We start from the raw sequence: 27,579 nt of genomic DNA, 5'->3' as shown, positions 1-27,579 counted from the left end.
TGGGTTTGTTAATGGAAAAACATCTACAGAGAAAACTATTGGTAAATTATACTTCTCCGGAAATTTAAAACTCACAAATGTTTCATTTGTGTAATCGTTTTATGAACATGTACGTTAAAAAACGAAAAGAAATGCCAAGAACGTCCCATGTGAAAGTGAATTTTATCTGGCAATTTTTTTCTTTTCCTTCTCATGAAAAGAAAGTTAAAGCCAGGTTCGTTACCTGCCTCATCTGCAAAAAAAAAACTCTCGAGAGGGACCGAAAACAAATATTGCTATGGTAATCATACCATGCATCGGCACATGGAGAGGTGGCACCCTTTTAATTATTCTAAAGCACAACTTCGAGATTTGGGGGATAACCCCCGACCGGCAAAAACATCCACCAATGACTTAGCAATAAGTGAGTCAGAGGCAAGGGAAACGGTCCCAAATCTGCAAAAGAACTTTGGGCAGATGAGATTGACTTGTGTAGCATGTGGAAAATTAATTTCATGCGGAGAGATCAGTATTACTTCAATAAATACAGTAATCAATGATGCATTAGAACTTAATATCAATTCATTTTCTGAACGTGTAATCAGTACCTGTCCCATGTCAATTCATTGTTCGAACGTATAATCAATACCCATCCCGGATCAATTCATTGTCCGAACATATAATCAGTAAAAAGTGCGACAAGTGCGACAAAATCATATCGATAATTCATTGTGAGCAAGTACCAAAAGTGTCGACAATTCTAACCTTCAATAAATACAGTAATCAATGATGCATTAGAACTTAATATCAATTCATTGTCCGAATGTGTAATCAGTACAAGTCCCATGTCAATTTATTGTTCGAACGTATAATCAATACCCATCCCGGATCAATTCATTGTCCGAACATATAATCATATAATCAGTCTTATCCCATATCAATTCATGTGCTAAAAACTGCATACATATCTCATGATATCAAGGCTGAGCAATCGGGGCACAATAGTTTCATTTGTACCGGCGCCATTTTGGGTGAGGTCAGGAAGGTCCAAGTATAGTCAAAATGTCTCCACCAACTCGTGGTTGGACCGGGACCTCTTTCGGCAGTCTAAAAGTTTTCGTTGAAGGGTAGTAGAGGGGACTGGCGACATGAACCATCAGTCAAAGAGGGGTGGGAGGCAAAAATCTCTCCTACCGGGTCATACTGGTGTCCCACCGGAACTGATCAAGTTGGTAGTCTTGCAGGATTTTGGTGATTTCAAGACTGAGGCCGACGCCGGCATGAGCGCGCCGACGTCCCGCGGCTACGTCGTGGTCGTTCCGTGGGTGATCATGGCAGTCATTCCCCATCGGGGGTCGGGGGCCCCCGTGGCTCTTATAGAATCTTCAAAGTTGAGGAGAACGTTTCTGGATGCAGGACTCATTTTCTAGTTGAACTCAGAAGCGCCGTTGCACCGCAACAGTGGACGAGACCCCCGCTGGGTGAGCAGAGCATCATTGCCTCGTAATAGTGGACGAGTCCTTTTGTCGGGTGAGTGCAGCGTCGCTGCATCGCAAGAGTGGAGGAACCCTTTTGTTGGGTGAGTGGAGCGTCGCTGCATCGCAAGAGTGGACGAACCCTTTTGTTGGGCGAGTGGAGCGTCGCTGTATCGCAAGAGTGGACGAACCCTTTTGTTGGGTGAGTGGAGCGTTGGGGGTGCAGCTGAGGGGCCCCCACCTGGGGGGGTGGGAGAGGCTCGTTCGCGCCACCTCTCCCTCCCAGCGCACCCCACGCCGACACCTGGCGTTGATATCCGTGATGTCCGGACCAGGCGATAAGAGGGGGGGGGGTCAGAGGCAGAGGCAAGACATCCTCCCCCCGTGGCCTGCAGGGCGCCGCTTCAGGCCCGAACGGGGAGCTCATATCAAGCCGGGGCCAGACCAGGAGATACGAGGGGGGGGGGGTCGGTTTCATATGCAAGACATCCCCCCCCCGTTGTCGCAGTCATTATCTAAGAAAGAAGAAGAAACCCGTCGGCCTCGGCTCCTCTCCTGGCCCACCTTCCGGGATGACCTCCCCGGCTGACGGCTGCCAGCAGGACTCGCCCTACACGTGCCGAAGGCCTCGTCTTCCGGATGGGCGTAGCCGCGAACCTGTTGCACTTCGGGAGTTTCCGGAATGGGGGTAGGTATCTGCTGATTTGTATTTATTTCATGTTACCGTTATTGGGCGTGGCGGGCGGTGGGACAGACATGCTTGGAGCAGTGGGGGGGGTGGCGGAGCCCAGCTACCTTGTGGCTGCCGTAACGTCAAGCTTGGCTTCTTTCACCATTTTCATGTTTCTTATTTCTAGCGAAGTCAAAAACTCATCAGAGGCCTACTGATTTTGTTCGATTTCTTTCCTTTCCTTTTCAAGTGTGTTTCATGCTAAAGTTTCTGTTTAACAGGATACAGGGATTACTTCGTATTTTACATATGTCTTCTTTATTAGGGGTTCTCTTCGGTTGAGTCAGATGATGTACCTCTAATAAATGGTCCGGGTGGAAGTAGTTTCTCAATCAGTGGGGAGTGACAGATTACAACGGGGGACAAAGGTCCGCATTACCCACCCTTCACTACTTGCAAAGACTCGACAGAATATTTTTATTCCACATTATTTGCAAACAGAGAGTACCTCGAAAGAACTATTCCTTGAACAATAAATTTCCAGCCAATCAATCAATCAGGCATGACGGATTACAACGGGGGACAAAAGTCCGCATTACCTATCCTTCACTATCTGCAAAGGGAGACAGAATATTTCTATTCTTCTCTGTTTGTAGACAGGGAATATCTCAAACAGCAATAATCGATAAAAAAAATAGTAGGATTATAACACTTTAATAACTTATAAATATATACATCGCAACAAAAACAGTAAACACCTTAAAACATTTTTTATTAAAACAGAAGCAACAATGACAACTAACAGTAGTGATATCCTGGGCGGGTGATGGAACTGGGATTGTTAATGGAAAAAGATCTACAGAGAAAACTATTGGTGAATTATACTTCTCCGGAAATTTAAAACTCACAAATGTTTTATTTGTGTAATCGTTTCAGGTCAAACGGATTTTGGGACAATGTTCACAATGGAAGAGTCACCAAAAGGCATTTGAATCGATGTTGCAGCAGGCTACCATGTATATAGTTATTTAATAAAACGTTTTACCCTGTTACTTTGCTGGTGTGTTATATATATTTATAATATTTGCATAGGGTTTGTCGTTATTTTGGGTAGGGTGGGGTGGGCGGCGGAGTCGAGCTGTCTTGCAGCCATCATGGTGTGGAGCTAAGTTCATCTCACTAGTTTCGTATTTCTCATGAGGGGTTGTTCTTAATGTTTCTATTTTAGCGAGGTCAAAAACAGATCCCATTAGTGGCCTACTGATTTTGCTCGATTCCTTTTGTTTTTTTAAACTATTTTTCACTATCTGCAAAGACTAAACAGAGTATTGCGACTCTGTGCTTGTTTGTAAATACAGAATGAACCAAAGAGAACCAATTCTAAAACAGTAAATGCTTGGATAGCAATCAATCAAATAGAGAGAGAAGCAGGCACGACGGATTACAACGGGGGCAAAGGCCTGCGTTAACTACCCTTCACTATCTGCAAAGAGAGAGTACTGCTAAGAGAAAAGAGGGGGAGGGGGAGGGGGGGCAGCGTTCAAAGCACATCAGCGTGCGTAAACACGAAAATGTTTTTACCTATCATGTACTTGACATTTGACAGCATTTGGTATTTGGTATTAAAAAACCATTGAAATTCACAGAAAAAACCATAGGTTTTAGGCCATATATAGTTAGGGATTTGCATTTACAAAACCTTATTTTACTCGCATAAAACCATTGAAATTCGCATATATAGTTAGATGCGCTAACTATATATCGCGCACCCGCAATCCACTGCTGATGATGTCACATATTACATCATTCATGACATCGTCAGTGACATCACTGATGACATCACTGATGACAACTCAAATGACATCACTGATAACATCACTGATGACATCAATCATGTGATAATACGATCAACCTCTTCAGACTCTAATATAACCTTAGATACACTCAGAGTAAACAGACACTCACAGACTGTCACTCATCCATGGAGTTACTCACTCACCTAGTCAGTCATGCACTGAATCAATCACACCTCCATATCCTCAATTATACAGTTATACACACCTTACTTATTCAAACATATACTAACACATATTTACTCTTTTATACAATCCCTGATACAAGTTCACAATGATCCATACAGCCACTCACACATTCACTGGCTCTTATACACAGTAATTTATATATGTGAACTTTCACATGTACTGTGTTTTACATATGTACTTACTTTGACATGTAGCACTGAGATATCCATTCACTCACCAATACACTCGTACACAGTCAACCACCCATACAGCTGTTTCCACATGCAGTTTTGAACCCATAGATCTAGTGAATAAACTGTTCACACATGTATGCACAGAGTCACACACCTCCCAGCCACCCACACACACACTCACTCTCCCATACAAATACTTGGGCAACCAATCAATAACCCATATAGTTAATCATATAGCTACTGATCAACACATGCAGCAGTTTACAGAACAGCAGATATAATGATGCACAAATTAAAACAGTTTAGTCACTAACCCATGCTCTCAGTGAGACACATTTAATCACTCTCTCATACAGTCAGTCATGCACCTACTAAATCCTTCATCCAGACACTTATACATCCACTCATTCTTCAATATGTAAGACATATTTTAACTTTACAGAAACATACAGTCACTGGATGATGTCATCAGTGATGTCATCAGTGATGTCACTGACCATGTCATGAATGATGTAATATGTGACATCATCAGCAGTGGATTGCGGGTGCGCGATATATAGTTAGCGCATCTAACTATATATGCGAATTTCAATGGTTTTATGCGAGTAAAATAAGGTTTTGTAAATGCAAATCCCTAACTATATATGGCCTAAAACCTATGGTTTTTTCTGTGAATATAAAAAATATATATATATATATATATATATATTTATATATATATATATATATATATATATATATATATATATATATGTATATATATATATATATATGTCCCTGGACTCTTGTAAGACGGGTCCTAGTACTGCGTTCCTGGCAGACGCACAAAATTTCTTCACTCGACCACTTGCAACCAAGTAATCCTAGGACACAACGGGGTAAGTTTCAGGAGCCCTTTATTCACTGCAGTATACAGCATAATGCATTTCGGCGATTTTGCCTTCTTCAGATGCTGGTAACCGCCAGGTGACGCCTTCTCCCTCTTTAGAAACTCCTCGGACGCTCCCACAGGTGGGAGATCAGCTGATCCTGCTGTAATTCGGGCAGAGGCATTACAATGTCCAACTACCTCTCCCAGCATGCACCAGAAGTAGTCCGTGTTGCAGCCGGATCATGCTCGTGTGAGCGCTGTGTGTCCCGCAAAAGAGGGGCCGTGTTGTGGCAGGCGAGCCCGTATTTAATGTGCCCAGGGCTCCCTCCGGTCCCGAACGCCTTTGCCTCAAAAATAGAACAAGTCGGACCGTGAAGCGGGAGGGATTCAACCCGCCTCCCCGTGTAGTCACGGTCTACCACTGGCAGCGGCCACTGAGCCTGCTCGTTCCTGGGGCGGTACAGGGAACTATCGATACCTCGATTCCACAACAGCAATGTCCCTGGACTCTTGTAAGACGGGTCCTAGTACTGCGTTCCTGGCAGACGCACAACATTTCTCCACTCGAGCATGATCCGGCTGCCACACGGACTACTTCTGGTGGGGACATTGCTGGCAAACTGTTGTGGACATTGCTGGCAAACTTCACGGTCCGACTTGTTCTATTTTTGAGGCGAAGGCGTTCGGGACCGGAGGGAGCCATGGGCACATGAAATACGGGCTCGCCTGCCACAACACGGCCCCTCTTTTGCGGGACACACAGCGCTCACACGAGCATGATCCGGCTGCCACACGGACTACTTCTGGTGCATGCTGGGAGAGGTAGTTGGACATTGTAATGCCTCTGCCCGAACTACAACAGGATCAGCTGATCTCCCACCTGTGGGAGCGTCCGAGGAGTTTCTAAAGAGGGAGAAGGCGTCACCTGGCGGTTACCAGCATCTGAAGAAGGCAAAATCGCCGAAACGCATTATGCTGTATACTGCAGTGAATAAAGGGCTCCTGAAACTTACCCCGTTGTGTCCTAGGATTACTTGGTTGCAAGTGGTCGAGTGGAGAAATTTTGTGCGTCTGCCAGGAACGCAGTACTAGGACCCGTCTTACAAGAGTCCAGGGACATTGCTGGCAAACTGTTGTGGAATCGAGGTATCGATAGTTCCCTGTACCGCCCCAGGAACGAGCAGGCTCAGTGGCCGCTGCCAGTGGTAGACCGTGACTACACGGGGAGGCGGGTTGAATCCCTCCCGCTTCACGGTCCGACTTGTTCTATTTTTGAGGCGAAGGCGTTCGGGACCAGAGGGAGCCCTGGGCACATGAAATACGGGCTCGCCTGCCACAACACGGCCCCTCTTTTGCGGGACACACAGCGCTCACACGAGCATGATCCGGCTGCCACACGGACTACTTCTGGTGCATGCTGGGAGAGGTAGTTGGACATTGTAATGCCTCTGCCCGAACTACAACAGGATCAGCTGATCTCCCACCTGTGGGAGCGTCCGAGGAGTTTCTAAAGAGGGAGAAGGCGTCACCTGGCGGTTACCAGCATCTGAAGAAGGCAAAATCGCCGAAATGCAATATGCTGTATACTGCAGTGAATAAAGGGCTCCTGAAACTTACCCCGTTGTGTCCTAGGATTACTTGGTTGCAAGTGGTCGAGTGGAGAAATATATATATATATATATATATATATATATATATATATATATATGTACACACACACACACACACGTTACAGATATGGACTTATTGTGCTGCTGCTCTTCAATGCGTGCACAACCCGTGCAGTTTGCAGAGGTGCTGAGGTGGCATTGAAGATGGAGTCATTTCAGATACTGCTTTCAGACCCAGTTCTCCTTCTGTATATTTCTGCAGCCCCTCGTTGTACGTAAAAGTTACTCGCGGTCTCGTTTTGCTCCAGGACAACTTTGTTGCATGAGGTAGCCGACTTAATTTGGCTTCCTAAGAGCATAACACCATACAACATTTGTTTGTTTATGAGGTAGGCTTTTGGTTTTGACTGCGTTTGGAATGTCAGCCTCCAGCTGCTGAGGGTGTGCATAACGTGGCACTGAACTGAAAAGGGACAGAGCCTGGATGGGAAAAGGTCACATTGATGTAGAGCAGTGTTCATGAAACGTTATAATCTCACACCCCCAGTATAGAAAAAAAAATCACTGCCCCCCTCCCCAGAACTTTTCACAATTATTCTATTAAATTGTCAGTGTTTAAATATGTCTACACTTAGTTAACCATTAGTTATTTCAAACCAGGGGTCAACCTTTTCTGTAACAAATGCTGCTTTTGTTAAATAAAACATCCTGAGCTACTAATATTATTAGAGTTGTAATAGTGACCCCATTAGACAAGATTATCGAGATAGTTACCATATGCTTATTACCAGCAGTGGTCACCTCAGTTCATCAGGCATGGATGCCAGCGGTAATGAAAGACATGCTTGTCAATGTGGAATTCTTCTGCATTGGTAATACATAACGACCTTGGCTACAACACTATTGGCACCAATTTTTTAACATTTGCAATACGTCTTCCGAAGGATGCATGATTTATCACTGAAATATCTGTGTTAAATATATTTTCGAAATTGAACCAACTTTCTTCATACATCAGCCTATGAGTTCTGAAAATACACACATTTACATCTCAAATACAAACTTTTACAATTTGTTATACATATATTAAGTATACCAAACAAAAGCTTCCAAGTAAGTAGGCTGGACTGCACACAGGAGAGCTACTTAAAGGTAGATGGAGAGCCTCCAGTAGCTTGTGAGCTACTGGTTGGAGAAGCCTGTTTTAAACCTTAAAAAATGCATTCAAATACATGATTGCCAAACACACTATTCTGGTTAGCTAGACCTCACTAGCGTGTACATGTATCCACATTGTGATTAATACCAGAAATGAGGGCTGGGTGGTTTGTAGAATATTTGGAGTTTCTTCCCATTTGACACATACTCCTAACAAGATATAAATGACAAACTATGTCAATAATGGCCATTACAGAATGGCTTACAGCTGATCATTTGTTTTCAGTTTAAAACAAAGCACTGCTACCAGCATAAATGCTTCTTTTAACCTGAGCATGCCCACCCCCACCTAGGATCAGTTAAGGCTCCCCTAGATGGGCCTCCCCACCAGTTTGAAGACACCTGATGCAGGGGAAGGCACCAGGCCTATAAAGCAATATCTTTTTTTTACCCTGTTTTCGTTCTAATACTACCTCATACAATGTACTGAAGTATTAACATCAATGTAACAGCCCGCTACTCTAAATTTTCAACTGACTGTTGATTTGCCTTACTACCACATTCCCCTATCTCTTCTTCATGCAGCTTCTTCTGTGCGTCCCTCTCTTTATGTACCCCTTTGTCTTTTTTTAGATCGAGCCTATGATTTACCAAAGACCTATTATGGGGTTAACATGAACTTATAGAGACTCACAGCCTGCATTTGCTAACAGATGGTTGACTTTATTGTCACTCCCATTATTTGCTTGATTTTTATTTGATGGCTTTCCTTGTCCATCTTGTGTTTGTCCCTCCCTTGGAGCATAGACTCTTTACCATCCTCTTAACTGGATGACTTGTGCCCTTCCGCTGCTTACTTCAGGGAACTCCTCTTTTCTTTTTTAGTTAAGCACTCCATCAGAGTGTACTTGATTTCCATCTCTATCCCTCTTCTGTGTCTGTCCCCTCTACCCCGGGCCCCTGCTCTGTGTGTGCTCTCTCTCTTGTGTACTTCTTCCTGCAGCCCACTAAGCTCAATGCTCCTCTGTCTTATGTGCGCTTCAGCTTCATAACCCCTATGTTAATCAATCCCTTTTGCCCCCTCCCACTTCGCCAGTCTGTTGACTCACGCATGTGTGATGACGCAGGCACGTACCTACAGAATTGTGAGTCAGTCAACAGTGGCTGAGTTATCACTTCTTTATTTCCCAATCCTAAACAGCACCAGCAAAAATCATTGCTTTTTACTAATGCTGTTCAGTTCACCAAAAAGTATTGGAAAAGTCAGTGTATCCCAAAGGCGAGACCTCTTGGCTTTGCCAAAGCTTGTTTAACTACCAAATCAGTGGATGGAGGCTTCAATAGCGCTCAATAGTAAAGAGCTTTTTGTCATTGTCAAAGAATTCCCCAGATCCAGCACAGAGACAGCTGACATCCCCCCTCCCAAGACCTAGGCAACAACCTCGTTAACTACTTCCACAACAAGATCAAGGAGATATTCGACAGCTTTGACAGCCTCAATACCCAAGACGTTCCCACCCCATCCACAACAACCGACCCCGCTCACCACGGACGACACTGTCAAGATCATGAAGAGCATTCACTCTATAGCACTCTATGACCTCTGATCGCATCACATCTTCAACAGAGCAGGCACCACCACCACCCTCGAACTCTTCCACACCATCAACTGCTCCATCAACTCCTCCACGTTCTCAGAAGACTGAAAACACGCGGAGATCAACCCCTTTCTGAAGTAACCCTCTGCCGAACCGACCAACCTCAAGAGCTTCGGACCCATTTCTCTTCTCCTCTTCCCAGCCCTGCTCATCGAAAAAGCTACCAATGCTCAACTTTCCAAGTTCATCAAAGCGAACCACATCCTCGACCTCTCTCAATCCGGCTTCCAAAGCAACCACAGCACCAAGACTGCCCTCATCGCCACCACAGATGATGTCTGCACCCTCCCGACTGAGGCAAAATTGTAGCCCTCATCCTCTTGGACCTCTCAGACACCTTTGATACTGTCTACCGCTGCACCCTTTGCACAAGATTCCATGACACCGGCATCCACGACAATGCCCTGGAATGGATCCGCTCCTTCCTCACCGAGAACCCAAAGAGATCAGCTACAGAGGGCCTCAGGACTCCTCTCTGAGCCCCACTCTCTTTAACATCTAATGGGCCCTGCTCGCAGCCTTCGTTAGGATCCATGGACTCAACATCATCTCCTATGCTGATGACACACAGCTGATTCTTGTCCACAATCTGCAAGAACAACTTTCATGACGGGATGAAGGCTGTTGTGGCCTAGATGAAGAGCAGCTGCCTCAAGCTCACCTCAGACAAGACCAAAATCCTCATCATGGTCTCTAACCCCTCTGCCTGGGGTGACTCCTGGTGGCACACTGCAACTGGAACCCCTCACACCCACAGACCAAACTTGGAAGCTCGCCATCATCCTGGACTCCTCGCTCACCAGGACCCGCCAAATCAACGCTGTTTCATCATCCTGCTTCCACACACTGCACCTGCTCTGAAAGATCTTCAAGTGGATCCCCACTGACTCCAGAAAGACAGTCAACCACACCCTCATCAGTAGCAGAATCAACTATGACAATGCTCTATACACAGGCATCACTCAGAAACTCCACAAGAAACTGCAGAACATTCAAAAACACATCACTGGCTACATGAGAGACCTCCACTGGGTCCCAGCCAACAAAAGAATCACCTTCAACCTCTTTACACATGCCTACAAAGCCCTGCACAATGCAGGACCTAAGAACCTTAACCACAGCCTCGCATTCCACGTACCCACCTGAGACCTCCACTCTGCCCAGCTGGCCCTGGACACCGTCCCATGTATTCCCAAGACCACAGCCGGAGGAAGATCCTTCTCGTACCTTACTGCAAAGACCTGGAACACCCTGCATCTCCACCTCAGGTAATCACCATCACTGCCTCAATTCAGGAAGGGCGTCAAGACCTGGGTCTTTGACTGAACCTCAGCTTCTTCAACGGACCAGCAGCGCCTTGAGACCCTTACAGGTAAGTAGTTGTGCTTTATAATCCACTGAATGATTGATAGTTTCTTTGATTATCTATGTTCCCGGTCATTTCCTGTGTGCCAAATGCTTTGCAGTAACCACTAAGTGACAATTAAGTCATGCAGACAAATCCTTAATAAATAAACAGTGGCGGTTCTTCCATGGGGGCGTTTGGGCGCCGCCCCCCTGCTTTCTCACCGTGCGAGAAGGCAGAACAATGGTAGTTATCATATTATATAACTACCATTGCTTCTGCCTTCTCGCACGGCGAGAAAGCAGAACTTCCTGGTTTAGAGTTACTCGAGGGCAGGGGGGAGTGGCTTGGGGGAGTGGCTTGCCCATTGTTGTTAATACTGACTGTTTGGGCAGCCTGAGGCCGCCCAAACAGACAGTATTACCAACAGTGGGAAAGCCACTCCCCCAAGCCACTCTCCCCTGCCCTCGAGTAACTCTCCCTGTTCTCTCTGTATGCTGCAGCAGCAGCATACAGAGAGAAAATGACGTAGCCTGGGGCAGCCGGCCGCACCAGGGAAAAACGCAGCAGTGGAGAGGGAGGCTGCCTGCTGCGCCGCCTTCCTGATGACGTGCTGGTGCTGCCTGCAGGACTTGAAAGCGAGGACGGCGGGAATCGGGACGAAGTCTCTGGAGTCTGCTGGACGGTAAGTTAAGTTTACTTAACTTGTTTATGTTTGTATTAATGTATTTGTGTTAATGTGTTTCCAAACCCCTCCCGCCTCCCCCCTCATCCCCTCAGGTTGTCGCGACCAAATCTGGTGCCGCCATTGGTGGGAAATTTGCACCCAGGGCCCCCGCAGTGCTGCTGTCACTCCTTGCGGGATAGTAAGGCACCTCCAGGGCCGGTTGAATTAGGCTGGGCCGAGTCATTCCTGCTGGCTTTTGAAGGTGAGCAGAGGCTCATTATAGCGGGAGCAATAGTCTCCCACCGCCATCACCCAAACTGGTGTCTTTATGCTGTCACTACACGCAACACAGTGAGGCACCTCCACGGCCATTCGAGGTAGGCCAGGCCACGCTCGTCAGTGCCGACCAGACTCTATCACAATGCAGAACTCCCTCCCAGTGGTCTGAAATCATTAGTTATTTATTTTATTGTGCATTCTTAACTCAATGTAAACCCACACTTTAAAAATATGTATTCACGTAAGTATCCTTGTGAATATTTATTCTTGTGAGCAGTGCCACCGGTAGTAATGGGAATTTCGGTGAAGGTCAGTGTGAGGACAGCTCCGTCTTAGTAAGTGCTGTGGCTGTGGGAACACGACTTGATGAACTTTTTGGGACGTTTTAAGCCAGAATGTTTGAAAGCATATATTTATTTCCTAAATATAGCCTTGATGGATTTTCTTTTCTATTGCGCAGTGAACCGCAGCTGTTCTTTTGAGAAGCCCAACTCATAATTTACAATTCAGGTTGTTTCAAAGTAGGACATTTTGAGAGACAATTGTAACGTGATATTGTATTGCACAATGTTTTATATGTGGTTGTCCAAAGGACCATGTTGATTCTTTAGTGTTATTTCGAACTGTTTAGTGCTGGGATCATGCATTCCTGAAGGGGTGTCGTGTTTGACTTGTGTTTTTAACAGTGCTTGGCAGTTGGATGGACTGTATTGCACCAGTGTTTGTTAATTCTTAATTCTTATTCTCTTGTGTTCTTAGTTGTAAAGTGTTATTTCACTTTTGTAAAAGTATAGTTTGTGGAAATGTAGCAGATAGCAGCAAACCTGCAGCCGTATTACAAATAGGTGGGTGCGCTATCCATGTTTGCGGTGAGGCATACCTTCAAATTTGTATGCTGGGTCCAAATGACAGGTGATCCTGATTTTTTACGCCTCGCCACTTTCAAATGTCACCAGCCGCCACTGTAAATAAACATCCTTCTGCCTTTGGGTTTACTCCACTGCTGATACCTTTACAGCGCGTGCACGATCTGCAGGAGGATAAAAGAAGCAGATGGCGTGTAACCCTTCTTATTTATGAATCCTATCTCTTTGCCAACTCGCCCCCTGTCACCTTGGCACTCCCCTGTCCCATATTATTGCTCACGGTTCCCCTTTGGGACCCCCTCTTGTGCTTCCTGTCATCCACCTGTCTTCCACGCAGGTCCGCACTTCACCTTTGCCCCTCGCTGCGCGGTTGTCCGCCCTCGCTGTCACCTGCTCCGTATTTACACAGATGAACCGCCAGCCTGCCCACTGCTTCCACAAGTCTGGTCACGCAGCAGAATCAGGTGCCTTGGGCTCTGGAGCTGAACTCCTGCTGATGCCGGAGCAGGAAATGAAGGCCAGGCCTGGAAATGGTCGGGACTCGGGGCGCTTGCTATGATGAGGGAACGGCCGCGGCGAGACCGAGTGACAGTGGGCGGCTTTGTAGCCTAAACACAGAGGGGCCCTGGCTGTTGTGTACTGTAATGTATGAGTCTAATACCAACAAGATGGTATTTATGATTCATCTTTTACATTCTTTGGATCAGGGTTGGATTAGGATCAAAATTAGGCCCGGACACCCTAAAAAAAAAAGTGGCCCACATTTACAGATTGCGCATTTTCCCAGAACACCGCTTCAGTGTTTTAACCCTATCCATGCTGATGACGAAACTGCTCCGTCATCAGCCGCGGTGGCGCTGTGCTGATGACGGAGCGGTTCCGTCATGGCCCGGCCGCCGCGCCTGCGCAGCGCTGATTTCGCACCTGCGCAGCGCGTTCTATTGAGCGGGCGGGGCCATGGCGGAACCGCTCCGTCATGAGCACAGCTCAACCGCGGCTGGTGACGGAGCGGTTCCGTCACCAGCATGCGCCCGCCACGCGGCCCCCCCACCCCCCGCCCCCTTAGTGCTGCGGCGGAATAGCCGCCGCAGCGATGTGGTTAAGTATTATGAAAAGAATGAAGGGGCGCCTCTCTAAAAAAGGCATGTTTTCTTAACTTCACTAAGATTAAAAAAAATGCAAATATCGCCAGGACTCTTTGTGTACCCGACTAGTTCGCAATGGTGAACCACACCTGAATATAAGTGAGGCCACTTCTGCACCCTGTCCCTGGTCAATCTGCATAAATTCATTGGCCGGCCCAGCGAGAGACTGGGAATGACATCTTGGCAAAAGGTAGGTAATAGAGGCCCATCTGCCACCGGAAAGGCTACTCAGGCCCCCACCGGGCCGCTGACGGCATCTGAACAGCAGAAACACAGCCCAAAGCAGATACCATGATGGCCAAAAAAGAAAAAGACACACAAAAGAGGCCCACAGCTGCTACTCAGATACTGGCCCATTGCCCAAGTGCCCGCCTTACCAATCCAACCCTGCTTTACATACTTTGGTATGTATTTAGTATGTGTGCACGTCTTGTTGTGAAGGCACGGTCACCTTTACATGCCCTAGCACTGAGCAACATACAGGTACAGGAGAGACCCGAGATAAACAGGGAGAGCTGAACCACTGCTGAGCCAAAGGTCTAGCTTGGCTCTAAGAACCTCTGCTCGAGCCAAGCATTGAAAAATGTTCAAACTTTGTGCAAAAATATGATACAATCTCTTCAAAAAACAAAAAATTGTATTTATTTAACATGCAGAAAAGTTACACCGGGGTAGGTCAGATTGCATCGCTGTATTGAGTGGCACTTATTGAACGTGATAGTTTTTAAATATGAACTTATGCTCTCCCTCCACTGCTTCCCCACCCAAATGATGATGTCATTAGTGAAACAAGAGGTAAGTCAGCTGACATGTGCATCACTATGGGACATATGTTGTCATTACACATGAAACAACATTATATAGTCTATTAAATCAAACACTAGAGAGGCTTTTGTACAGCGCCCATCAACTCATATATTTCATGGTGTTCACACGTGATATTGAAGAAAAGGAAGTTATGGAGAAAGAATTGGCTAAGGGCACACAACTTGGTTAATGGACACGATGGATTGGAGATCAGGATTTCTTGTTTCACGTTGTGCAGTTCAGTCACTAAATGGGTCTCTTTTTCTCTCGCTCATGTTACATCTGAGGTCACTGCTGCTTGGCACATTAGATAAGAGCATGGGTGGGGAACAGAAGCCATATGAAGGCTTGACTCGTTTTTGGGCTAAAGTGTCTGAGAGGACCACAGGCTGAGGCAGAGCCAGGTATTTGGCTCGATACTGGCTCTAGTTTTCAGTGGCTTACTCATCTTTCTGACACTTTGACACACACAAAAGCATGACTATTTACTGATGTGTATATAGTTACCATTCTAATGTGTGCATACTTAGGGGCATATTAGCAAGAACCTCGTTAAAATTATTGCAATTTTAGCGGCAGGAAACTGCTGCTAAAACGGCGAAAATGGGCTTGCTAATATGAGATCTAGAATTCCAATAGAAGCCCAGGTTAGATGTGCAGGACATCTAAACTGGGCTTCAATTGGAATTCTATAACGCATATTAGCAAGCCCATTATCGCCGTTTTAGCGGCAGTTTCCTGCTGCTAAAACGGCGATAATTTTAACGAGGTTCTTGCTAATATGCCCCTTAGTTCTGTAATTACAAACATACATGCACACATAGAATTAGGAAATAACATGAGACATTCAAACAGACATCTGTTTGTGATCGCTCTCTGACCCTCTTTACCACTTTCACAACATTGAAACTCTCAGAGAATTGCACCAGGCACTAGTTGAAGTAAGAAGAAACGTCTGTGAACACAACACGCCCAAACTTCACAGGGGGGCAGCGGCAGGGGATTCTCCTGAGGGGAAAATATTTCCCCAGCAGGACTAAAAAGAAAATAATATGCAATTTCACAGGTGTGCTGCCTTTTCATGCTGCGGAATGGATCTCTGCAAACAATTCACAAGGTGGAAATACCAGTGCAAGGACAGGTTGCAAGACTTCCCCAGGAGTAAGCCTGGAAAAAAGAATGGGGAATACAAGAAGTGTATAGGTACGTTGAAGAGTAAACCTCAGAGGGCAATTCATAGAGGCATTCAAGAGTATGCGTAGCAGTACTCCTTTAGTTGCAGCCCATGCATAAAGTGTAATTCGTGTAGATTCACGCCTATGCCAGTTCTATCTCTCAAGTTCACCAAAAGTGTATAGAACTATGCATCTGAAGTCCTGGATTCCAAGGCCGGCTTTAGGGCAGTGCAACCGGTGCGGCGGCACTGGGTGCTGAATTGTGGAGGGTGCGCTGACCTCAGGGGGGTGCTATGTTTAGCAATAACTTATGATTGGAGATTTGAGGGGCACTTTTGTCTGGTGGTAGTAAGAGAATCTGAGGAGGTGGTCATAGAGTGTAGGGGCACGAGTGCTAAAGCCGGCCCTGCTGGATTCTATGCACATGTGAGAGTGGCAAAGGGGGGTGACTTGAAAATTGGAAATATCTACTACAAACTGAACAGAGGAAAATTATGGAGAGACAAGGGGTGGCACATGCAACTATAAAAAACACATCTAGAAATGTATGTTAGCTTCAATTTACAAATGTTCCATGCATCTACTTCAGTGGCACTACAGATCAAACAGGCTTATATCTATACCAGCTAAGCCTTGGGGTAGGTCGCACACCACACAAGGCCACTCACACATCCTGAAAGAGAAAGGCCCAACAGCTCAAATAAATAGACTACTAAATACATAAAATTGTATAGTAACTTTAGGCACCGCAGACAACCATAAAAAAACAAATTCTACAAATGTTAAAAATGTATTTAAAAATAAAATAAAATTAATATAGAAAATGGTCAGATAGTTATATGTATTTGAAATACCTATACAAATTACTATATAGGAATGTCAACATAACAGATGAATATACAAAGACAATTATAAATATGTAAATTGTGAATGAATTATAAAAACTCTTCTCATTGCACATCTAACACTACTCTCCTCAGACACATCATAACATACTTCATGACACATGCATGCGCACACACACACACACACACACACACAATCTCTCTCTCTAACTTTTCACAGCTCTAGGGGAAGAGGGTGTGGACTGTATTTATATGCTACCACTTGTGAGGATTGCCAGATGCATGTAGTTATCCTGAGGTAATGCCTGCTAATCTTTGCTCCGAGTTGCTGAATTGCAGCTAGGTGGAGATGTATGTCCAACATAGATGTCAATTTGTCGAGCGAAGATCTCCACCTGTACATTTTCCCTTTTGAATTGGGCCTTCAGAGCTTCAGAGCGTACTTTTGATTTTTTGTGTGAATTGGGTCCAAAGCTTTCTGCCTTGGCTGTCTGGGTACCTAGGCAGTGGCGGCTGCTTCTGAACGGGGTGGTGAAGTGAAGAGAGGGCGGCGGGGCTGGCGGGTGAAATACAAGAAAAAGTGTACCTTCCCTGCCTCCACACGCCTCTCCTCCGTCTGCTGGCAGCACCGGAAGCAACCAGGCTTCCGGGATGTCCCAGCCAATCACGACGCTGCTTGAGCAGCATTGTGATTGGTCTGAGTAGCCTGTTTGGCCGCTCAAGCGGTGCCTGGGGAGGTTGGGCATGTTGTCCACAGGCCTGTGCAACACAGCCCAATGAAGAACATGCCAAGTGAGCCTGACGGTTTGGCAGGCCCTGGAGGGCCAGTCAAGCCATTGTGCACAGGTTGGGATTGCAGGCCACTCCATCTAGGGAGTGCAACCCACTTTTGCTCCCTCTGTGGCGAGCCAACGCTGCCACACCTGACCTGGCTGGAGCAAAGAAAAATAAAATTAGACTTCTAGGTATTATCATTTTATTGTTATTTTGCATTGCTCAAGGAGGAGTGGGGCGAGGCTCCGCCGCCCAGGAACACTGTACCCAGGGGAGCATCTGGAAATCTCAGCAGGTCTTGCTCCGAGCCGGTCCTCCAGGAGGAAGGTGGCACTGGCTGGCATCGCCACAGAAGCCGCCATGCTCCTTCCTGCTTGATGAGGTACATGTCCTGGTCGCGAGTCTTCAGTTTACTTTCAATTCATAAAGGAATCTGGCTTCATAAGAAGCTAACAAGCTGACAGAAGCCGATTAAATACAGACGTTTAGGGGAGTGTAGCTATGAGAGGTAATCATTATGCACTATCAATAGGAGGGCGCAAGCAAGGGCAAGACGACATATGCGACTGTAATCACCCCGCGCAGTGTCAGTTCCTCGGAAGCAAACAGGGAGAGCAGATCAAACAGCCAATCCGGGTTAATTGTCAAACAAACATCCAAGGGGGAAGTGCTGCTGGGAAATTACAGCTCCTACAAACTCACACAGGCTAATTATGCCCTGTCACGAAGAGCAGGAGATGTTTACATTGGGATAAAGGAAAATTATGAATTGAGAACTTATCCGTGCCACGCTTGTCAATAGACAATAAAGGAAGGAATGAAGACTTGAAAGCAGGGGCTGCTGCAGAGACAGTGAGTGGCAGGCTCTGGTGCAATGAAGGCAGAGGCGGCTCCTAGGGTAGCATTGCCCCACTGCTTTTCAGCAGGGTAAATAAAGGAAAAATAAAATTACAATAACTTGTTAATACCATTTTATTATTTCCTGCCGCTGCAGCTTTGTGAACTGGGCGGGCCGCTCTGCTCACAGAGCCGGTGGAGGAGTGGTGGGCACTCTGTAGGTGTGAATGAATGTTTGGCCGTCTGTCTTGGGCCGGCCAAACAGTCATGCGCACTTTGCATGTTGTCCACCTAGGGTGTATTACAGCCTGGGTGGGGAACATGTTCAGGCTCCGAGTCCCCATCTGAGCGCTGAACCACAGCACTCAGACCAATCACTACGCTGCATTGCAGCGTTGTAATCAGTGGCGGCTGGTGACATTTGAAAGTGGTGGGGCGGAAACTAATAATCATACTGCCCCGTAGCGAGCGAGCGTAGCGAGCGAGCCCGAACCCCCTAAGGAGGGTTCGGGGGGAAAATTTTGAAAAAATAGTGGAAAAATGGTGCATTTTCAAGCAAATTTAAGAAAGCAGGAAGGTTAATAAAGCAATTGTGAAAGTGCAGGTATTACATTATTAAAGAGCTGTCATATAACATAGGTAGCTGCTTATTCAGTATAACCACAGCCACAGAGCTTTCTAACAGCCTTCTGTGCTACCTTTCCATGAATCAAAACTTCAATTAGACAAAAAACTCTGATCTCTCTCTCTCGCTTGTGCAACTTAAATGTGGCATTCATCAGTGGTAAAAGCAAGAGTGTGAGGGCTGCACTGGTTTCTCTTAGGCCTAACACGGAAGGATTGGAGTTCCTCATGTAATGCAACTGGTGCTATGTAAAGCGCTCTGATATCCTATATAAAACTCTATAAAAAAAGAAAAGTACAGACCAAATAAATAAGAGATCCAGAATGGAAGACCCCTCAACAGACTCACACACAGTTTGAACCTAATCTTCTTCTGGGCACTCAGCACGGTGCCCACAGTAACACCATAAACTGGCGCGTGGCAAGAAGAGCACGATGGATGCACATGGAGGAGTGGCTCTTGACTGTGGTATATTAATATAAATTAAGTAAACATTTTACTTGAGAGCAGAAGCTGCAAAGCTGTCAGAAATAAATGAGCACGTGGGCGGGACTGCACAAAACCACAGACCCAAACTGACAGCGTAAATCAAATTTATTTGGACAACAAATCTGCAGCTTTAGTTCAAGAACATACAGTATGGCAGCCAAGCCTCACTATTATAACAACATACCTTAACTAATAACTCCCCCTGCTTTGAGTCACCCCAGAGTGCGAACAGTGCCCATTAAATTAAAAAATACCCCAAGACAAAATTTCTACATCGCCATCTTCCATCTCACAACCATGCTTCACTAACCCACCCCTCACGAGCCACAAACATATCAAAATGACACAAAAACATGCTCCGCTGTGCTTGCAGTGTATCTAGAAGTGGACAATCGGCCAGAATGTTACTTTGCAATAATGTTCATGCTAAGAGCATTCACTGAATTTTGGTGCATGGATTCCACACTCAGGACACCTGCCCGTAGCTGTCCATACGCAGGAGGCTGCCTAAAGGAACCAGATGCTTCCTTCCCTCCAACCTGCACTAAATGTGGATGTGTGGCTGTAGGTAAACTGCCTTCCTCTCTCTCCATTTCCACACTCTTTTGCTCTCCTAAACATAGATGTCCCACTCCACCTGTGCTGCTTCCCCTTATCCCTGTATCCTGTAGCGTACCAAGGGTTCAGTGAACCACAATGCAGGAAGGAAATCGGACCCTCACCCCACTGACCACTGTCCCATAGTAAAAAATACAACCACTAACCGTGGTGAACATTCCCGTTCCCTCACCCCTGGCGCCGCTGCACCTGCAGCACGTAAGGAATAGCCCTCTGAGTCCGCAGTTAAATGATGCATCCCAAGATCTCTCCTTTGATAACTTGGCATCGACTTTCACTCTAGATCACTCTTAGCATAGGAGCAGAGAAATATAGGTACAGGGGTATGCAAGGAGTGTAAGACACAGACATGATGGAGGCACACGGACGTAGAGGCACACATGAGGGAGGCACGGGGACGCGGAGACACTGTGAAACAGAGGCACGGGCACTGAGAGTTGTAGGTACTGGAGGAATGGACATAGGGTGGAATAGAATTTCAGGCATAGCCGGCCATGCATTAATCCTGGCAGGCATGGGTGATTCCTGGTACAGACGCTGTGGGTAGGTAGACACAGGCTCTGTGAAAACACTGACACTGTAGGCCACCGTTAGTAGTTTATTAACAGTGGATCACAGATAACTTTTACACTGTACCCTCTTCAAATCTGCACATAACTTTGCATTTTTTATAAAAAATGGCAGTGTTGTTATTTTATTCTTTGTCAGCAAGCCTGCACTGTTCAGATTTTAAAACCTGGGGTTGTTTTTCATCCCAGGACAGTGAGACTCGGAAACGGACAGTCACAGGGAGATACAGGGAGATGCAGGGATCTTGGCATATGGGGAGATGCACAGATGGGGGATTTGTGAATGAGATTGCTAGGAGAATGTTAGGAGAGTGTGGATGGGCAAACGTGTGGATGGGAGGTACGGAGGTAAGAATTCATTTGAATGAGGAGGCATGTCAATGGAGATGATCACTGATCTGTGAAGTGCATTACTGAGGCATGGGGTGCATGCAAAAGAAGCCACTGACGCAGGTTGGCACAGAACCTGCACACTGAAGAATGTGAGTTATAGAGACACAGGGTAAGTGGAGGATTAAATGACCCATCTCAATCGAACAACACACTGCAAATGTCTGTCACGATCCGAAATGCCTCTACCTGATCGAAGTACTACGAGCAAGAAGACAAACAACCTGTACATGGCACTGACCACAATCATTTGGGTCAGGTCTGTGGAAGGTCAAAAGACCTCAAGGATAGAATGCAGAGTGCAAATGCAAGTCAGCCAACGCAGATACACAACAGCATGGAGGGCCCATAGAACTGGAAAACACGAATCTATACACAAATTGTTCATTAGTATTAGTATTGCAAGGGTTCTTCATGATTAAATGTGGAAAATGTCCCTATTACAGTGCTCAGGAAGGAGACAAAAGTGGAAGGAGGAACAAAGAAGAGAATGACGGTAGGTAGGCAAGTAGGAAAGGAATCTCAAAAGGAAAACCAGCTAAAATATGAAATACAAAAATAATAAAAAAGGTAGAAGAGTGCAAGAAAAGGGAAAATACGAGAAAAGAGAAGAGAGGAAGGAAGAAGGTCCGTGAATACTCCTCTCACTCGACAAATAGCCAAAAATCTACCAGTTCTGTGATCAAATTAGTGGACTAACTCTTGGTTTTAATTGCGTGCATAGAATTACTGGCATATTGAAGTTCATACTGTGCTGCCCCACAGGTTAGCGGCATTGATGAGTATACAGTAGGAAATTCGCTTTGCTGTGACTTAAATGACCATCTGCAGTATACCATAACATTAGACATACGTTTTAAACTTGCAACTTGCAAGGGTCTTGAAAGCCTGCTTGGAAAGTCTGCTTAGAAGCTACTAATTACAACAAATCGTGGCATTTTCAAGCATATTGTGATACAAGCTGTCATCCCATCAGAACAGCCAGTATTTACTTGTTTTTAATGTGCATTCATGGCTCTAGTGAGAGCAGTTCTCATACTATGAAGCCAACCATTGTGATTTTTCGACTGTGCGTCAGGGTAGATTTGAATACCTGATTGGGACAACATTACACAAACCTTGGACCGATGGAGTTGGATTTTGTACACCAATTGGCATGCTAAGCCCAATCAATTAAAAAATTAATTTTTGCATTTACAACGGCAACGAACATATTACTTTTTGGTTAGAAATTGCCCAGTTCCGGTAATTTGTATTTTTTTTCTATACTTCATATCCATCAATCACAGGTTTGTTAGTCACTCGCTCTAATGGGATTTTCATTTATAGATCAAGACAGCCTGAACGAGGGCCGTACTGGGCAAACAAAAGCAGCCCATGCAAAAATTATCAATGCAGCCCACTCCCTTCGTCTCCTTCATGATGTGGGAGTGGCCGTGGACTGTGGAGGAGAGCAGGGTCGGCCAATAGGGTCACCAGGCAGTCAGGGCCCGATTGGCAGGTCTAACAGCCAGGTCATTTTTTTTATTTTTTTTTGGGGGGGGGGGGCTGACTGTGGGCCGGATTATAGTCCGCTGACTGTGCCGGTTTCTACTGTTGATTTTCTAATATTACCACAACACAAACTTTGGCGGCAGGCGCAGCAAGCACAAATCAATGCAGCATTGCATGACAAATTAAACAATTATATGGCGTGCAGTCTTTAAAAGTTCCCAACTGCCCGATTTGCACAAATGGCCCACCATGGGGCCACTGTTTAGCTATCCTATCCGCTAACGGCCGGGGGTACTTTTATTTTGGTGCAAAGGGCTTGCTTTCTAATTCTGTCCCAGTCGGACCCAGGAGGTGGGGAGGGAGGAAGGAAAGACAGGCACAGCAGCAGGCGCTCTGCCTGCTCACTGCTCAGTTTATTTCTATGTCCCAATTAGGCCTAGTCCCAATCCCACACCAGTGACCTTGCGCAAATAATACTATTGAGCAGCACAGGAGGAGCAGAGCCGGAGCCGAGGCTGATACTGGGGTGAGAGAGAAATAAGGAGTGGCAGCCAGGCAGAAGAAGAAACGAAGCGACTGAGCGAGGATCAAAAATAAAGAATAAGAGAGAGCGGGACATGGGGAGCACGAGAAAGTTATCATGCGAGAGTCGAGAGAAAGACGGACATATAAATAATAACGAAACAAAACAGCAGATTGGTCATCATGACATGATCATCATAAGTATAGTAAAGTAAAGTTATAACTTACGTGGTGGGTGGCACTGGCAGCAGGCGGTCGAGTCCACAGACTGGGCATCTGGCATCATGATTCCAGCACGCCGCGTAGTGACGAGGGACAATGAATGGCCAATCACCGACGAACACCGATGCGCGGCACCATCCTGCTGCAGCAGCCAATCCTGGCGCAGAGTTAGCAGCGCCACTGCGCCAGGATTGGCTTAAGTGCAGACTGAAATCTGCCCTTCTTGAGACCCGGGGCCCGGGTCCATTCCTAGTATAACCATAGTGCTAGAGGGGAGGGGTGGGGGGGAGTCTAAAGTGTGCGCATGCGTGGGCCAGTCAAAATCAGGACTACTCCGGCCTTTTGCCTGCGCACTCGCAGACTGTCACATCACCCACTGGCCTGTGCACTGCCTGCCTGTCGCAGCGCCAGCCCCGCCCCCCACGGGCCGGCCCGGCCCACTTCCTTATCCTGTCGGGCTTCTCCCGGGGCATTAGTGCGCTCAGCGCGATTAATTTTTTAATTGTATTCAATTATATTAATTTTATTATAACATGTTGGCACTAGTTCAGTCAGCGGTCGTCCAGGCTAGTGGGGCAACGCCCCAACGCCCCCAATGGACGCACCGCCACTGGTTGTAATTGGCTTAGGGAAGCTTGGATCCTTCCTGTTCCGGGAGCATGCGGAGAGATGACGGAGGAGAGACGCGACGAGGAGGTAAGATTATTTTCTTTTTCTTTACATCCTCCCCTTCTCCCGCTGCTCTCGTCACATCCAATCCATGTCAGCCACCACTGCCAAGGTCTCCCTGGCTGTTCTTTGAATTATAAAATGCAGCAACAATCAGGATCCAGTGGGCTTCTCAGAACTCAGTGCCACTGCACCTGCTGCACCAGTGGAAGCAAAGCCCCTGAGCAAGGGCTTGGAGTGACGATTGGACAGACCTTCAATTGGCCATAGCAAATGATTTCTTTCACTTTTTGTTAAAGTGTAATAGCATGCTATTCAATGCCAAAAAGGAATCCAATTAATAAAATATGTTCTGCTTATTCAAAATTCCTTACACTACTGGCGAATTCGTGCTAGTGGAATGTCAAACGCAACATAACATAATGAATGCCAACTGAATACCTAGAAACACCGGCCTATATGTACCAATAAGAATATGTATCCTGTGACACAAGATGCATTCCATTCATGCACTCCTTTCCAAACTTTCATAAATTTTCATACAATTTTGTTGAATATTCATTAATTCATTTATTCATAGCGAAGTTTTTAGCAACATGTCATTATTTTCATGAATGTTCAAAACATATGGTATTCGTATTTTAGAATGCTAGTATTGCCCAATGCATTTCAAGCTTATCGCCCTTCCCAGTGGCGGCTGGTGACATTTGAAAGTGGTGGGGCGGAAACTAATAATCATACTGCCCCGTAGCGAGCGAGCGTAGCGAGCGAGCCCGAACCCCCTAAGGAGGGTTCGGGGGGAAAATTTTGAAAAAATAGTGGAAAAATGGTGCATTTTCAAGCAAATTTAAGAAAGCAGGAAGGTTAATAAAGCAATTGTGAAAGTGCAGGTATTACATTATTAAAGAGCTGTCATATAACATAGGTAGCTGCTTATTCAGTATAACCACAGCCACAGAGCTTTCTAACAGCCTTCTGTGCTACCTTTCCATGAATCAAAACTTCAATTAGACAAAAAACTCTGATCTCTCTCTCTCGCTTGTGCAACTTAAATGTGGCATTCATCAGTGGTAAAAGCAAGAGTGTGAGGGCTGCACTGGTTTCTCTTAGGCCTAACACGGAAGGATTGGAGTTCCTCATGTAATGCAACTGGTGCTATGTAAAGCGCTCTGATATCCTATATAAAACTCTATAAAAAAAGAAAAGTACAGACCAAATAAATAAGAGATCCAGAATGGAAGACCCCTCAACAGACTCACACACAGTTTGAACCTAATCTTCTTCTGGGCACTCAGCACGGTGCCCACAGTAACACCATAAACTGGCGCGTGGCAAGAAGAGCACGATGGATGCACATGGAGGAGTGGCTCTTGACTGTGGTATATTAATATAAATTAAGTAAACATTTTACTTGAGAGCAGAAGCTGCAAAGCTGTCAGAAATAAATGAGCACGTGGGCGGGACTGCACAAAACCACAGACCCAAACTGACAGCGTAAATCAAATTTATTTGGACAACAAATCTGCAGCTTTAGTTCAAGAACATACAGTATGGCAGCCAAGCCTCACTATTATAACAACATACCTTAACTAATAACTCCCCCTGCTTTGAGTCACCCCAGAGTGCGAACAGTGCCCATTAAATTAAAAAATACCCCAAGACAAAATTTCTACATCGCCATCTTCCATCTCACAACCATGCTTCACTAACCCACCCCTCACGAGCCACAAACATATCAAAATGACACAAAAACATGCTCCGCTGTGCTTGCAGTGTATCTAGAAGTGGACAATCGGCCAGAATGTTACTTTGCAATAATGTTCATGCTAAGAGCATTCACTGAATTTTGGTGCATGGATTCCACACTCAGGACACCTGCCCGTAGCTGTCCATACGCAGGAGGCTGCCTAAAGGAACCAGATGCTTCCTTCCCTCCAACCTGCACTAAATGTGGATGTGTGGCTGTAGGTAAACTGCCTTCCTCTCTCTCCATTTCCACACTCTTTTGCTCTCCTAAACATAGATGTCCCACTCCACCTGTGCTGCTTCCCCTTATCCCTGTATCCTGTAGCGTACCAAGGGTTCAGTGAACCACAATGCAGGAAGGAAATCGGACCCTCACCCCACTGACCACTGTCCCATAGTAAAAAATACAACCACTAACCGTGGTGAACATTCCCGTTCCCTCACCCCTGGCGCCGCTGCACCTGCAGCACGTAAGGAATAGCCCTCTGAGTCCGCAGTTAAATGATGCATCCCAAGATCTCTCCTTTGATAACTTGGCATCGACTTTCACTCTAGATCACTCTTAGCATAGGAGCAGAGAAATATAGGTACAGGGGTATGCAAGGAGTGTAAGACACAGACATGATGGAGGCACACGGACGTAGAGGCACACATGAGGGAGGCACGGGGACGCAGAGACACTGTGAAACAGAGGCACGGGCACTGAGAGTTGTAGGTACTGGAGGAATGGACATAGGGTGGAATAGAATTTCAGGCATAGCCGGCCATGCATTAATCCTGGCAGGCATGGGTGATTCCTGGTACAGACGCTGTGGGTAGGTAGACACAGGCTCTGTGAAAACACTGACACTGTAGGCCACCGTTAGTAGTTTATTAACAGTGGATCACAGATAACTTTTACACTGTACCCTCTTCAAATCTGCACATAACTTTGCATTTTTTATAAAAAATGGCAGTGTTGTTATTTTATTCTTTGTCAGCAAGCCTGCACTGTTCAGATTTTAAAACCTGGGGTTGTTTTTCATCCCAGGACAGTGAGACTCGGAAACGGACAGTCACATGGAGATACAGGGAGATGCAGGGATCTTGGCATATGGGGAGATGCACAGATGGGGGATTTGTGAATGAGATTGCTAGGAGAATGTTAGGAGAGTGTGGATGGGCAAACGTGTGGATGGGAGGTACGGAGGTAAGAATTCATTTGAATGAGGAGGCATGTCAATGGAGATGATCACTGATCTGTGAAGTGCATTACTGAGGCATGGGGTGCATGCAAAAGAAGCCACTGACGCAGGTTGGCACAGAACCTGCACACTGAAGAATGTGAGTTATAGAGACACAGGGTAAGTGGAGGATTAAATGACCCATCTCAATCGAACAACACACTGCAAATGTCTGTCGCAATCCAAAATGCCTCAACCTGATAGAAGTACTACGAGCAAGAAGACAAACAACCTGTACATGGCACTGACCACAATCATTTGGGTCAGGTCTGTGGAAGGTCAAAAGACCTCAAGGATAGAATGCAGAGTGCAAATGCAAGTCAGCCAACGCAGATACACAACAGCATGGAGGGCCCATAGAACTGGAAAACACGAATCTATACACAAATTGTTCATTAGTATTAGTATTGCAAGGGTTCTTCATGATTAAATGTGGAAAATGTCCCTATTACAGTGCTCAGGAAGGAGACAAAAGTGGAAGGAGGAACAAAGAAGAGAATGACGGTAGGTAGGCAAGTAGGAAAGGAATCTCAAAAGGAAAACCAGCTAAAATATGAAATACAAAAATAATAAAAAAGGTAGAAGAGTGCAAGAAAAGGGAAAATACGAGAAAAGAGAAGAGAGGAAGGAAGAAGG

At 45.9% G+C, this 27,579-nt stretch overlaps 1 protein-coding gene across 1 annotated transcript in view; it reads right to left on the bottom strand.

Annotated features, from left to right (window-relative positions):
• LTK (leukocyte receptor tyrosine kinase) overlaps positions 1 to 27,579 on the bottom strand; it is a 655,467-nt gene that overhangs the window by 522,072 nt on the left and 105,816 nt on the right. The gene's annotated exons all lie outside the window — the stretch shown is intronic.

Source organism: Lissotriton vulgaris, chromosome 9 (genome assembly GCF_964263255.1).
Source record: "Lissotriton vulgaris chromosome 9, aLisVul1.2, whole genome shotgun sequence".
In the NCBI taxonomy this organism is placed as follows: Eukaryota; Metazoa; Chordata; class Amphibia; order Caudata; family Salamandridae; genus Lissotriton; species Lissotriton vulgaris.
This window is presented reverse-complemented; position numbering and strand designations above follow the sequence as displayed.